This window comes from Brassica rapa, chromosome A06 (genome assembly GCF_000309985.2).
Source record: "Brassica rapa cultivar Chiifu-401-42 chromosome A06, CAAS_Brap_v3.01, whole genome shotgun sequence".
NCBI lineage: Eukaryota > Viridiplantae > Streptophyta > Magnoliopsida > Brassicales > Brassicaceae > Brassica > Brassica rapa.
This window is the reverse complement of record NC_024800.2, coordinates 15,486,979-15,502,708: the sequence shown is the minus strand read 5'-3', so window position 1 is coordinate 15,502,708 and position 15,730 is coordinate 15,486,979.

Here is a 15,730-nt window from a genome sequence, read left to right as displayed (position 1 = left end):
GATTACGTTGACCGTGCTTCCCGTGTCGACGAGTATCCTTCCGACTTCTTAGTCTCGTATGACGAGATCTATGACGAGTGGATCACAGTGAGGTTGATCGATGCCGCCGGCTTCCTCCTTTGTGAAGGTGATCGAGCAATTTTGGCCATCTCGGGGAGGAGACCATGTAGGCCAATTTGCACTCGACTCTGCCTTTTGTTGATAAGCCTTGATGGCCGACACAGTATCACCGCAGTATTGTGATCCTCCGATTATCATATTGACTCTGTGACGATTGTTTCCGTTCCCCTTGTCGTCCGGCCTCATACCGCGTTTATCCCCAGGCTGGTTTCGTTGTGGATTTCTTTCCATCTTTGGAGGGCGATCAGAATCGAGGATGAGGTCCTTGACGCTAGTTACTTCCGAGAGCTCTCCAGCGAGTAGCTTCGCGGATAGTCTTGCTCCCTAGACTTTGCAGTTGGTCGTAGAGTGTCCTCGGGACTGGTGGAACTCACAGAAGGTGTTTTCGTCATACCCTTGATTGCGGGTCCACGTGTTGCCCGTGGTTCGGCCTTGATCCGAATTGATCGCATAATTATGCGCTCCTTGGAGATTTTCCCCCTCGTGATGGACGTACTTGTCGTTACGAGGGTTCTTCTTTCTCCCCTTCGGATCCACGTCCTTCGAGGATGGTATTGCCGCCTTATGTTTTTGCGATAAGACTTTAGTTTCTTCCTCGCCTATGATATAGTCCGTTGCTTTATGGAGGGCATCCTGGATCGTTCACGGTTTATCGAGAGTACCAGAGCGTCTTTCTCAGCGCGTCGATGGCCACTTTGTCGCTTATCCCGCTGACCCTGGACAATATCAGCTTGAACCGACTGATAAACTCGCGGAGGGGTTCGTCTTCCCTCTGGGAGAGACTCCAGAGATCGACATCGGAAGTTTCTCTGTCTATGAACACAGAGTACTGTTTGAGAAATTCCGATGAGAGCTGTCAGAAACTCCCGATGGTGTTGCGATGGAGGCGTGCGAACCATTCGAGCGCCACTCCTTCCAGATTTTCGACGAACAGGCGGCAGTAGCCGGCATCCTTTTTGCCGTCCTTCAGTCTAGCTCTTCCCATTGCAATGTGGAAAGCCTGAAGGTGCGCTTTTGGATCGGCCGTACCATCGTACTTCGGTACTTTGATTTTTCCCGGATCGGACACCCTCATGTCCGAAATGCGACTGGTAAAAGGGGTTGTTGGGGTCAAAAACGGTTACGACAAATTTAACATTAAAAACGTCCGAGGAAGAAAATAAGAATTCCTCCGAAGAGTACTTTTCGAAATAGATTCTTCCTTACGAAAAAGCTTTACGGAAGAAAGAATCAAGATGTCCGACAAAAGCCCGCTCGGTCGCTATGTAGCGACCAAGCTCGAGCCAAAGCTCGGTCGCTATGTGGCGATCGAGCGATCATCCCGCTCGGTCGCTACGTAGCGACAGAGCGATCATCCCGCTCGGTTGCTACGTAGCGACCGAGCTTGAGCCAAAGCTCGGTCGCTACATAGCGACCGAGCGATCGTCCCGCTTGGTCTCTACGTAGGGACCGAGCTCGGCCAAGCTCGGTCGCTACGTAGCGACCGAGCGATCATCCCGCTCGGTCGCTACGTAGCGACCGAGCTCGAGCCAAAGCTCGGTCGCTACGTACCGACCGAGCAATCGTCCCACTCGGTCGCTACGTAGCGACCGAGCTCGGCCAAGCTCGGTCGCTACGTAGCGACCGAGTGATCGTCCCCCTCGGTCGCTACGTAGCGACCGAGCTCTAGCCAAAGCTCAGTCGCTACGTAGCGACCGAGCGGGACGATCACTCGGTCGCTACGTAGCGACCGAGCTTGGCCGAGCTCGGTCCCTACGTACAGACCAAGCGATCGTCCCGGTCGGTCGCTACGTAGCGACCGAGCTGAAGCCAAAGCTCGGTCGCTACGTAGCGACCGAGCGCTCGTCCTGCTCGGTCGCTGCGTAGCGACCGGGCTCGAGCCGAAGTTCGGTCGCTGTGTAGCGATTGAACTCTTCCGGACATCGACAGACATCAATCCATGCATTCTCGTCAAATCTTCGAACGCTATCTCCCGAAGACCGTAGCAAGCTCAGACCATGTTTTCCGCTATTCCAATTCATCGATCAAGCTTCGCGGATGAGAAACCGTGGAAAATTCGTAGTAAACGTGTCGAGTCGGAAGACGGCCCAAAGGGACCTAAAACATGACTCGAGGCCCATCCTACGATTTCCTAACCTTAAACCTGTAAACCGCAGCACGGTTTACGCTTGGCCCACAAGGAAGGATAAATGTCAAGTTTCCGCGGATAAATACGGAAGTTTTGAAGATAATTGTGAAGATCGGGAAAATGGAATATCTCCATTTTTATGCTATGACGGCTTAAGGGCAGAAGAGTAAAAGCGTAAACCGACCTTGGAGCTAGTATATAAGGAGTCCTAGGCGAGGAGCATGAGGGAGAACTTTTTTTCAGAGCAAACTTAGCACTTAGAGCAATTTAGGCAATTTTTCGTTTTTGTTATTTCGAGCTGCGACTCAAATAGGTTTAGCCGTCTTAGGGTTGCTAGAACTAGGAATCTCGCCGACAGCTCTCGAGCCCAGGCTTATACCTTGTTGTAAACGCTCATACGCAAATTCGGAATAAGATCTTCTTTGCTCTCTTTTTCAATTTCTTATTCTTTATCGTTGTTACTCTCGTGTTCTGATTGCTTGACGTGTGGTAATTAGCAGATATCCGGGTCCTCTGGGAAATTAGGGTTTTCCTAGTTTCCTTATTTAAACGGAAATCGACAGTGCGAATTTCGGTTCCCACAGTTTGGCACTAGAAGGAGGGGAACATACGGATCAATCTAACCCGCAAAAGCCACTCAACGATCAGGACCGGTATGCAAGATTCGACATGCGTGAACGTTATCTCATTCAAGAGGGGAGCAACGATCGATCGAGCCAAACCTCGAAACGACCTCCTTGTTATCGAGTTGACAATTCGAGATATCGACGTCGCTAGAGTGCTAATCGATACCGGAAGTTCGGCCGATATCATCTTCAAAGACACTCTCAAAAAGATGGGGATCAATCAATCCGAAGTCACGAAATGCCCAACCCCACTGCTGGGGCTTTCGGGGGAAACGACCATGGCCTACGGATCGATTAATCTCGCTGTCAAAGCCGGAACCGTGACGAACGTCACAGAGTTTCTAGTCGTTGACCGTCCTGCATCTTACAACGTTATCATGGGAACACCATGTCTGAACACCATGCGCGCAATCCCATCAACCTACCATCTTTGCCTCAAGTTCCCGACCCCTAACGGAGTCAAGGTAATTTAGGGAAATCCGAGAGTTTCACAGGTTTGTTTCGCCGCGGAACTGAAGCGAAAGAGACCGATCCTCGAAATCACTTCTAGAAAAGCGGAGAGAAAGACCTCCAGCAAAGATACGCGAAGTCAGGATTCAGCGGAATTCTTCTGGCAGTCTCGCAGTATCGCAGCTCTAGATGAAAAACGCGAGCCAACATGCGAACCCGTGGTAACGATCTGTCTCGACGAAGCCTTCCCAGAACGCTGCGTCGAGATTGGAGCTAATCTCCACGAACCTTTAAGGACAGAACTCATAACCTGTCTTAAAAAGAACCTTAATACTTTCGCATGGGCTGCGACATTAACATAACATGTCACGAGTTGAATATCAACCCAACGTTCAAACCCGTCAAACAGAAAAGGCGGAAACTAGGACCCGAACGTGCTGCCGCAGTAAACGATGAGGTCGAAAAATTTCTTAAAGTTGGGTCGATAACTGAAGTAAGGTACCCGGACTGGCTCGCCAACCCCGTAGTAGTCAAAAAGAAGAACGGGAAGTGGCGAGTATGCGTGGATTTTACCGACCTAAACAAGGCATGTCCAAAGGATAGTTTCCCTTTACCACATATCGATCGATTGGTAGAAGCAACAGCGGGCAACAAACTCTTATCCTTCATGGATGCCTTCTCAGGTTATAATCAAATTAGGATGAATCCCGACGATCGTGGAAAGACGGCGTTCTTTACCGATCGCGGAACTTATTGCTACAAGGTAATGCCCTTCGGCCTCAAAAACGCTGGTGCAACTTACCAACGACTCGTGAACCGAATGTTCTCCAAACAACTCGGAAAAACGATGGAGGTTTATATCGACGACATGCTCGTCAAATCCCTCAAAGCAAGAGATCACGTGTCACATCTCGAAGAATGCTTTGCACAACTAAATTCCCATAACATGAAGCTCAGCCCGACAAAATGTAGATTCGCCGCGGCATCAGGGGAATTCCTCGGCTACTTGGTCACATACTGCGGCATCGAAGCAAATCCAAAACAGATCAACGCTCTAATCGAGATGGCTTCACCAAAGAATAAACGGGAAGTCCAAAGACTGACCGGCAGAATCGCAGCACTTAACCGATTTATTTCACGATCAACAGATAAGTGCCTGCCCTTCTACGACGTCCTGCGAGGAAATAAAAATTCGAATGGTCGGAAGAGTGCGAAAACGCCTTCCAACAGCTGAAGCGTTATTTAGCTAGTCCTCCAGTCCTTGCAAAACCCGTGGAAGGGGAGCCTTTATTCTTTTACATCGCGGTGTCAGCAACGGTCGTAAGCGGAGTCCTGATCAGGGAAGAACGCGGGGAGCAGAAACCTATTTTTTACATAAGCAAAACCTTGCTGGATGCCGAATCTAGGTATCCATTGATGGAAAAATTGGCATGCGCGGTTGTAACATCGGCCCGAAAACTAAGACCATATTTCCAATCCCACACAATCATCATCCTCACGACTTTTCCCTTACGAACAATTGTGCATAGCCCAAGTCAATCAGGCCGACAGGCTAAGTGGGCGGTCGAGTTGAGCGAGTATGACATCGAATACCGACCAAGGACGAGCGCAAAATCACAAGTGCTCGCAGACTTCTTGGTCGAATTTCCAACGGGAACAATAACCAATGAAGAACCAAATTCCACCTGGCTCCTCCACGTCGACGGATCCTCATCCAAGCAAGGATCAGGTATCGGGATCCGTCTCACATCTCCAACGAGCGAGATTTTGGAACAATCGTTCAGGCTGGAATTCCATGCCTCAAACAACGAGGCCGAATACGAAGCATTAATCGCAGGTCTACGTTTGGCTCACGGCTTAAAAATACGTAATCTCCACGCTAACTGCGACTCCCAGTTAGTGGCCAGTCAATTCAGCGGAGAGTATGAAGCCAGAGACGAACGGATGGACGCGTACCTCAAACTGGTCCAAGGTCTAGTTCAAGACTTCGACTGTTTCGCCCTTACCCGAATCCCCTGTTCCGAGAATGTCCAGGCGGACGCCCTCGCGGCCCTAGCATCAAGTTCCGATCCAGGACTCAAAATGGTAATTCCGGTCGAATTCATCGAACATCCGAGTATCGGATCGCCAGTCATCGTCAATCTCATAGAGGGTCAAGACGACGAGGAAGAAGAAATTACGATACCACCACCATCGGAGCAATCTGATTACGGCTGTGATACCCCATGGCTTCAGATGATACGAGACTACATTGTCGACCGGGCAACTGCCCGCCGAAAAATGGGCGGCTCGCAAGGTCCGAACACAGGCCGCACGCTACGTAACAGTGGACGGTGAAATCTACAAAGGGAGATTCTCCGGACCACTCTTGACGTGCCTGGAAGGAGAAAAGGCGAGGAAAGTAATGGAGGAAATACATTCCGGCTCCTGCGGCAACCATTCCGGCGGAAGATCACTAGCCGTGAAAATCAAACACCATGGATACTATTGGCCAACAATGATCGGAGATTGCGAGAAATTCGCACGAAAATGCGAAAAATGCCAAAGGCATGCGCCAACTATCCGACAACCGGCTGAAGTTCTTTCCTCCATCACATCGCCTTATCCCTTTATGCACTGGGCCATGGATATTGTCGGACCTCTGCATAATTCAAAGCAAAAGCGTTTCCTTCTAGTCCTTACTGATTTTTTCTCAAAATGGGTAGAGGCGGACTCGTACGCAAGTATAAAAGACGTCCAAGTCGAGAATTTCGTATGGAAAAACATCATCTGTAGGCATGGAGTTCCTTACGAAATCGTAACCGATAACGGGTCTCATTTTATTTCCACCCGATTCGAGGCATTCTGCGAAAAATGGAAGATACGACTCAACAAGTCAACTCCCAGATATCCGCAGTGCAACGGACAGGCTGAAACAATCAACAAGACCATTCTCGACGGACTGAAGAAACGCTTAGAGGCCAAAAAAGGCAGATGGGCCGACGAACTCGAGGGAGTCCTTTGGTCTCACCGTACCACCCCAAGGCGAGCAACGGGAGAAACTCCCTTCGCCCTGGTATACGGCACGGAATGCATGATTCCCGCAGAAGTAGAATTTCCCGGTGTTCGAAGAAGGTTCTTACCCGAACGAGAGGAATTCAACGATGCTATGCTCTTGGATGATCTCGACCTCATTAACGAGCACCGAGATCGAGCGCTCATCCGAATTCAAAACTACCAGCACGCCGCTGCAAGATACTATAATTCCAACGTACGGAATCATAGGTTCAATCAGGGAGATCTGGTCCTTCGCAAAGTCTTCCAAAACACCGCTGAACGAAACGCGGGAAAACTCGGAGCAAACTGGGAAGGTCCCTATAAAATCGAAAAAGTCATCCGACCAGGTTCTTACGAAATAGCCAACATGCAGGGCATAAAAATCCCTAGAACCTGGAAGGCGATGCATCTCAAAAAATACTATCACTAAACAAACCAACTCGCAAATGCTGAACTACGAGACGGCTTGATCTCCGCAAGGAGTACATAGGCAGTTTGTCGAAAGGCAAATTCAGCTGTCCCCCCTTATTAAAAAAGGGGGAGAGTGGGTACGTATACTCGTATACTCCCAAAAAATCGAAAAACTTCTTACCAGGCTTTTGGTGTTTTCGACTTATCAAAACATCCTCACCCGTAAAATCAGAACGAGGTCTTCGGAAATTAGTCGCCCGCTTAGGAGAAGCAACCTTTAGCATCACGAGACGTCGCAAAAGATGCCTCAAAGTTTATTTTTTTCGAGCGAACGAAACCTCCGTCACAAAAAAGGCATATATATATGCACACACTAACACTTATTTTGCACAAAATATTCAAAACAACGGCACGCGCCACCAAGTCCGATGCTGATCACATCGAACTCACAAACGTCCTAAACAGACATAGCCATCTCACGGAGATGACTCTCTTACATCCGACACAAGGATAATAGCGCTATAAAAGAAATCCGAAATTTTGGTCTAGCACCTCCGGTCTCCGGAGAGATGCTCGGTTCGTATCAAACAAGTCATATAAGCCGAGAACCTATCGCGGACTTTACATCGATACGAATCAGGAAGAAATCGCGACAAGAAAAACGATAGCCGGTTAGTCACCGCACAATCCTTAAACCGAAAGTAAACCTAGGTCTTGCCCTAAACCCAGCGCACTGGTCTCTAACATCTCAAAGACATGATATCGAAAGATAATAGATTCTTAAACCATGCCTCTATGTTTATGTTCGACACCTTCAGCACCCCCGCAGAGTTCACATCTCGCGGAAGAACTCTCGAAACAGATCTCGAATGAAACATTTCACAATCGAAGAAGGATATGAGACGACAACTCATTACCTTCCTCCCCACTATTCACAATCTCATAAAAAAGCGTTATCCGATTATCGTACTATAAAAAGAAAGCCGCGGAGCGGCAGGGATTCAAAGCCACACACGGCCAGTCCCGAAATACAAACAAGGCCATTCAAGGCCGAAACATAAAAACATAAAAAAAATCTCTCGCAAGAGATCTAACCCAAGTCACCTTCAGAACTTACGCCCCCTCTTCACCCGCTGCCTCGTCCGAGCCTGGAGCCGCGCCGCTTCTGTTCTCTCCGACCATCGGGTCTTTCCCCTCTGGGTCTTCTGAACACGTCAGAAGGAAGCACGCGGATTTCAGGTCGGCCAGGATGAGACCGAAATCTCCATCCTCGGCCGCCATATCTCCCTTGCAGCCGGACAGTCGTGCCTCTTCGGCCTCCAAGGTCGGGGGAGTCTCACTTTGGAACGACCGAACCACGGCCATCCCGCCCTCAATCGTCGCCAAAGCGAAATCCCTGCTCCGGATACACTCGAGGGAACCTAGAGAAGCATAAATCTTCGCCAAGTGAGCTTGAAACTCCGTACGAAGAGCATCCGTAGCCTCTCGGATCCTGCGGCGCGCTAGTCCCGCGTCACTCTTGATCTGACGCTGGAGTCGACGCACCTCCGAGGATTTGGCCTTCCTGGCCTTCTTTTCCTTAAACAAGGAACTCGCCGTCTTCCCAAGGTCCCTCTCAAGCTCTCCTATCGCAACTTCGAGCTTCGACACTTTCGCAGAGTGAGAGTCCTCGACAGCCGTCAACATGGCGTCGGTTTCGGACCATCTGCCCTGAAGCTCCACCAACTCCCCGGAAAGGCGACTGGTCTCAGAACCACATTCGCTGATCATCCCATCGATCAACGATATGAACTGCGAACGGTGAAAATTCTTAAGACTAAGTCCGAGAAAAGAATGCACGAAAGACGATCGAGAATTCAAACAAGAGACAAACCTTTCCGCAAAGTCCCGAGGCTAGGCTCGATCCACCTTGCTGCGAAGTCTCCCCATCGCCACTCTTGGCGAGTTTCCTCTTCCGACTCTTAGGCTGAATATCCAGGACAGCGCTAGGAGCACGCAATGCCAGAACGATTTCCTTTCTGGCTGGAGGAGGAGGCATAGGATCAGCAGCTTTCTCCTTGTCCTCGACGAGGATCGGAGTCGTGGAAGATCCCGCAGGAAGGGCTTGCGAGAGAGGAGCCATGACTTCTGTCCCATGACATGGGGCAACGACCTGCGCGGAAGAAGACGGAAACTCGGAGCCAGCTTGAGCTAGCTCTTTCTCGGCTTGGCGATGAACTAGTTTCTCTCGGAAAGAAATATGACCGGCAACACAAGCCGGCGCTTCCGCCGGAGAAGTTAGAACCGGAGCCGGAGAAGTGGCCTCGCCCATCTCGATGTCGGAATTCTTCTTGTCACCTTGGGAGGAAGACATGTTGAAAGGGAAATTATGAAACTAGAGAGGTTTTTGAAGGAATGAAGAAGGGAAGGTGTGAAGAAAATGAATGACAAGAGCTCACTACTTATAGAAGTATGGGTTCGGAATATCGTCTCGACAACTTTTTTCCGCGGAGTTTAAAATGTGAATTTCGTCCGACACACTTAAACTTGTCAAAGTCATCTATCCGCCCGCTAGAGTCATAATTCTAACGGGCTTGGGGGCTAACTGTTGGGGTAAAAAACGGTTACGACAAATTTAACATTAAAAACGTCCGAGGAAGAAAATAAGACTTCCTCCGAAGAGTACTTTTCGAAATAGATTCTTCCTTACGAAAAAGCTTTACGGAAGAAAGAATCGAGATGTCCGACGAAAGCTCGGTCGCTACGTAGCGACCGAGCGATCATCCCGCTCGGTCGCTACGTAGCAACCGAGCGATCGTCTCGCTCGGTCGTTACGTAGCGACCGAGCTCGGCCAAGCTCGGTTGCTACATAGCGACCGAGCGATCATCCCGCTCAGTCGCTACGTAGTGACCGAGCACGAGCCAAAGCTCGGTCGCTACGTAACGACCGAGCGATCGTCCCGCTCGGTTGCTACGTAGCGACTGAGCGATCGTCCCGCTCGGTCGCTACGTAGCGACCGAGCTCAAGCCAAAGCTCGGTCGCTACGTAGCGACCGAGCGCTCGTCCTGCTCGGTCGCTGTGTAGCGACCGGGCTCGAGCCGAAGTTCGGTCGCTGTGTAGCGATTGAACTCTTCCGGACATCGATAGACATCAATCCATGCATTCTCGTCAAATCTTCGAACGCTATCTCCCGAAGACCGTAGCAAGCTCAGACCATGTTTTCCGCTATTCCAATTCATCGATCAAGCTTCGCGGATGAGAAACCGCGGAAAATTCGTAGTAAATGTGTCGAGTCGGAAAACGACCCAAAGGGACCTAAAACACGACTCGAGGCCCATCCTATGATTTCTTAACCTAAAACCCGTAAACTGCAGCACGGTTTACGCTTGGCCCACAAGGAAGGATAAATGTCAAGTTTTCGCGGATAAATACGGAAGTTTTGAAGATAATTGTGAAGATCGGGAAAAATTGAATATCTCCATTTTTATGCTATGACGGCTTAAGGGCAGAAGAGTAAAAGCGTAAACCGACCTTGGAGCTAGTATATAAGGACCTAGGCGAGGAGCATGAGGGAGAACTTTTTTTCAGAGCAAACTTAGCACTTAGAGCAATTTAGGCAATTTTCCGTTTTTGTTATTTCGCGCTGCGACTCAATTAGGTTTAGCCGTCTTTGGGTTGCTAGAACTAGGAATCTCGCCGACAGCTCTCGAGCCCAGGCTTATACCGTGTTGTAAACGCTCATACGCAAATTCGGAATAAGATCTTCTTTGCTCTCTTTTTCGATTTCTTATTCTTTATCGTTGTTACTCTCGTGTTCTGATTGCTTGACGTGTGGTAATTAGCAGATATCCGGGTCCTCTGGGAAATTAGGGTTTTCCTAGTTTCCTTATTTAAATGGAAATCGACAGTGCGAATTTTGGTTCCCACAGGGGTCTTTCGAGCTCCTTCCAGCAATCGATCGATTTCGGGGGCAGCACTAGTAGCATGATGGATTTGAGAGTTTACGGCCCTCAGTTCCACCGCAGTCTTGGTGATGTAGTCTCGAAGATCGTGGATATCTGATGTCTCGTCAGTAGATTTCCGAGCCTGTCGGCGTTTACTGTGAGTGAGCTCGGTTTGCCTTTCAGCCAGCTCCTCTTGTTCGTTCCAATAGGCGATTTCATCTTCTTCCGTCATTGGTTTTCGAACGGGGAGCCTTCCCGAGCAGATCGGCTCCTGGTCCTTCTTGGATGTATGTCGACGTCCTCGTCGGTGTCGTTGGAGACATCGCTAGGATCTAGGTCAATGCGTTCGGCTTCGTTATCCTCCGAGTCCTTTGCAGGGGGCGGAAGACTTTCAGGGTTCCCCTTTTCGATGGGAGATTTCTCGCTAGAGTTTTGACCGGAAGGTCGTTCCCGCGCGACTCCAGATCTGTCGAGTGGGGTAGCGAAGTCGAGCCTCTTCCCGCGGATTTTGGTGGTTCCGCGGGGAGGGATTTCAACGTGCTTGGTCAACGTATTCACGAGCTTATCCTGTTCTTCCGACCTTTTCTCATAGGTGGCGAACAACTTTTTAAACTCCTCGAGCGTCACGGCGTTGGCTTGTGCGTTGGCCGCGGATATGTCCGCTGCTGGAGTGTGGAGATCGGTACCGCTGCCTCCGCTAAGAGGAGTCTGCATGTTATCCACATCGTTAGTTGACATGTCTGATTGAGCGTGATGTGGCTTTTGCGGGTTAGATTGATCTGTTATCCCCCTCCGTCTAGCGCCAAACTGTGGGAACCGAAATTCGCACTGTCGATTTCTGTTTAAATAAGGAAACTAGGAAAACCCTAATTTCCCAGAGGACCCGGATATCTGTTAATTACCACACGTCAAGCAATCAGAACACGAGAATAACAATGATAAAGATAAGTAATCGAAAAAGAGAGCAAAGAAGATCTTATTCCGAATTTGCGTATGAGCATTTATAACAAGGTATAAGCCTGGGCTCGAGAGCTGTAGGCGAGATTCCTAGTTCTATCAACCCTAAGACGGCTAAACCTAATTGACTCGCAGCTCGAAATAACAAAAACGGAAAAATGCGTAAATTGCTCTAAGTGCTAATTTTTCTCTGAAAAAGTTCTCCCCATATGCTCCTCGCCTAGGACTCCTTATATACTAGCTCCAAGGTTGGTTTACGCTTTTACTCTTCTGCCCTTAAGCCGTCATAGCATAAAAATATAGATATTCCATTTTTCCCGATCTTCACATTTATCTTCAAAACTTCCGCATTTATCCGCGGAAACTTGACATTTATTCTTCCTTGTGGACCAAGCGTAAACCGTGCTGTGGTTTACGGGCTTTTGGTTAAGAAATCGTAGGATGGACCTCGAGTAGTGTTTCAGGTCCCTTTGGGCCGTCTTCCGACTCGACACGTTTACTGCGATTTCTTTCGATAAAGAACGAACTTTCTGCGGTTTTAATCCGCAAAGCTTGATCGAGGATTTAGAATAACGGAAAACATAGACTGAGCTTGCTACGGTCTTCGGGAGATAGCATTTGAAGGTTCGACGAGAGTGCATGGACTGGTGTCGTATCGACGTTTCAGAAGAGCTCGATCGCTACACAGCGACCGAACTTTGGCTCGAGCCAGGTCGCTGCATAGCGACCGAGCGGAACGAGTGCTCAGTCGCTACGTAGCGACCAAGCGAAACGGACGCTCGGTCACTATGTAGCGACCGAGCTTCGGCTCGAGCTCGGTCGCTATGTAGCGACCGAGCGGGACAAGCGCTCGGTCGCTACGTAGCGACCAAGTGGGATGAACGCTCGGTCACTATGTAGTGACCGAGCTTTGGCTTGAGCTTGGTCGCTACATAGCGACCGAGCGGGATGATCGCTCGGTCGCTACGTAGCGACCAAGCTTTGGCTCAAGCTTGGTTGCTACGTAACGACCGGTCAGCGTGTATGTGCGGTAGTTACGCAACGACCGAGCTTGGTTCGTTTGCTTTGAATCTTCAAGGATACTTCTTCGTAAAAACTTCGTATCGGTTATTTTTTACGAAAATTATATCTTTCTTTTTACTATCTCTTTCGGAAATGTGATTTCCGAGGGTTTTCGGGTGATAATTCCGTCGTAACCGTTTTTGACCTCAACAATGGTCGGATCAGCGTACCCAATGATACGAGTTTAAAGGACGAGATCCTTAGGGAAGCTCACAAGTCTAGATTCTCGATCCATCCTGGAGTGACCAAGATGTATCATAATCTCAAACAATACTATCATTGGATACGGATAAAGGTCGATATGGCCGAATGGGTGGCCAAGTGTCCTACTTGTCAACTCGTCAAGGCCGAACAACAAGTTCCGAGTGGACTGCTTCAGAGCCTACCTATTCCGGAATGGAAGTGGGATCACAACACGATGGATTTCGTGACAGGATTTCCCACGACCAGGAATAGGAATGATGCTGTCTGGGTAATAGTGGATCGGCTGACCAAGTCTGCCCACTTCCTGGCCATCAAAAAGACTGATGGAGTCGACCGGATTGGGAGTAAGTACATTGACGAGATTGTGAGGCTACACGGGGTACCCTCAAGTATAGTTTTAGATAGAGATTCGAGGTTCACTTCTCACTTTTGGCAAGCTTTTCAGAAAGCTTTAGGAACAAGAATGAACATGAGTACGACTTATCATCCCCAAACGGATGGGCAGTCGGAAAGAACTATACGGACGCTGGAGGATATGCTTCGAGCATGTGTTCTCGATTGGGGTGATTCCTGGGAACGGCATTTGCCGTTAGTGGAGTTCGGCTATAATAACAGCTTCCACTCCAGTACAGGCATGTCGCCATACGAAGCTTTGTATGGACGACCATGCAGGACACCGTTATGCTGGACCCAAGTGGGGGAGCGCAGCATGATAGGCCCCGAAATCGTGGAGGGAAACCACGGAGAAGATCAAGTCCGTGCGGGACAAGATGAGGGCCGCACAGGACAGACAAAAACATTTCGCTGACAAACGAACGAAAGAATTGGAGTTTGCAGTGGGTGATATGGTATATCTCAAAATGATTACCTTTAAAGGTAGAGTGCGAATTTCTGGTAGAAGGAAATTAGATCCAAGATACCTAGGTCCGTTCAGAGTCATAGAACGAGTGGGTAGTGTGGCATATAAGTTGGACTTACCATTCGAGATGGAAGCCTTCCATAACGTATTCCATGTCTCCCAACTCCGGAAGTGCTTGACGGATCAGGACGTCATAATACAAGAAATACCATCTGATCTAGGTACGAATCAAACTTTGGAAACAAGGCCGGTTCCGATCGTAGATAGGATGGAAAAATCAATGAGAAAGAAAATAATCCAGATGGTCAACGTCATTTGGGATTGTAATGGTCGAGAAGAGACCACTTGGGAGACGGAGAGCAGGATGAAGGCCGAGTTTCCAAAATGGTTTGACCAGTTTGTGTTGGATGAACCACATGACTCGGATTCGAGGACGAATCCATTGCTAGTAGGGGAGACTTGTAACATCCCGGATCCTGAATAGGATCATTGGGATGGCCATGGTTCGAGGAAACGTACTAGTCAGTCTTAGGACATCAAGACAAGCGTTCCATGGCCAGATAAGAAGGCTAACCTTATACAAGTCGAGGGTCAGCTAGGACGAGTAAGACGGTAGCGGGACGGATGGAACAAGTAGCTCGACCAGCTCAACGGAGTTAGGTTAAGCTCACTCCAGCTCGGCCACTACTAAGTCAGCTCCACTAGCTGAACTACTGGCTCACTCAGCTGAGGCAGCTGGGAGTCAGCTCATCTCAGCTGGACGGACTGTTCGGGTTTCGGTCCGATGGTCCGGGTCCGTGCCGGTGGCGGGCCATGGGGGTCCGGCCATGGACCATTGGGCTTGGGACAAGGCAATGGGCTAAGTCCAGAGGGATTGGGTAAGGCCTTGGGCCTCTGTCCGACCCAAACCCATGCGGTATTGGCGAAAGGACACATGCGGCCGAGAGGGTGTAACCCTTGGCCGATTGTGCCCATCCGCTGGCCAGTCATGCCTGTTCGTGGGGCAAGACTTACCCCCTCGTTTTCTATAAATATGGGGTCCTCTCTGTCGATTTCAATCATCCAATTCCAGAGTAAAATACTAGAGAAATCGTAGAGAGAGAAAAAGAAAGAGAGAGATAGTTTCCGGCCAAAGCAAGGCTGATTGTGTGGTGGTTAGGTTTCCGGCGATCTGATCGTTTGTGAAGCAACCTCCGATCAAGTATGGGAGACCGAGAGCAGGAGAAGAGCATGGACAACCCTGACACGGTTTATAAGGTACGTGGTGGGCTATGGCTCCATCAGACCGAACAGACGGTCTGGTCGGTCCATTAGCCCGAACCGCTTCTCCTCTTCTTGTTCCTATCCGGCCCCTTTCTCTTCTTTCTGATTATACACGAAGGGTTGTGTTGGTTCAGTCCAAGGGACACATCCCTAGACTTGGCCAGTCATAACCAAACCGCTAACCTAGACGCTGGTCGGTTAGATGGTCGGTTCAAATCGCACCATAGACTGGGCGGTTGGGCTAAACGGTTGGTCATGTCCCAAGACGCACGAGTGGCCAAAGGTCACGAGTTACCAAGGGTTGTGAGTTACCAAAGGTCACGAGTTCCAAAGGTTGTGAGTTTCCAAAGGGTGTAAGTAACCAAGGGTTACGGACGCCAAGAGGTACGAGGACCAAGAGGTTCGAGGACCAAGAGGTACCAAGGACCGAAGGGGTGCATGTTCCAGATGGTGCCTGTTGAGACAGGTCGTGTCCGTTCCTTACGGATCAGACCATGTCTTGTCCGTCGAGACAAGTACACGGTTCGTCTAAGCCAGGGTAAGAGTCGCAAGGTCCTATCGGCCGTTTGGCCTAACCGGATTGGGCGTGAGGCTTACTCGGCCGTTGGATCCAGGCCATATCAGGTAAGGTAGTCCATTGGGCCATTGAGCCGGACTTCATCTAGGCCGGTCGCACCTAGATTCTATCCG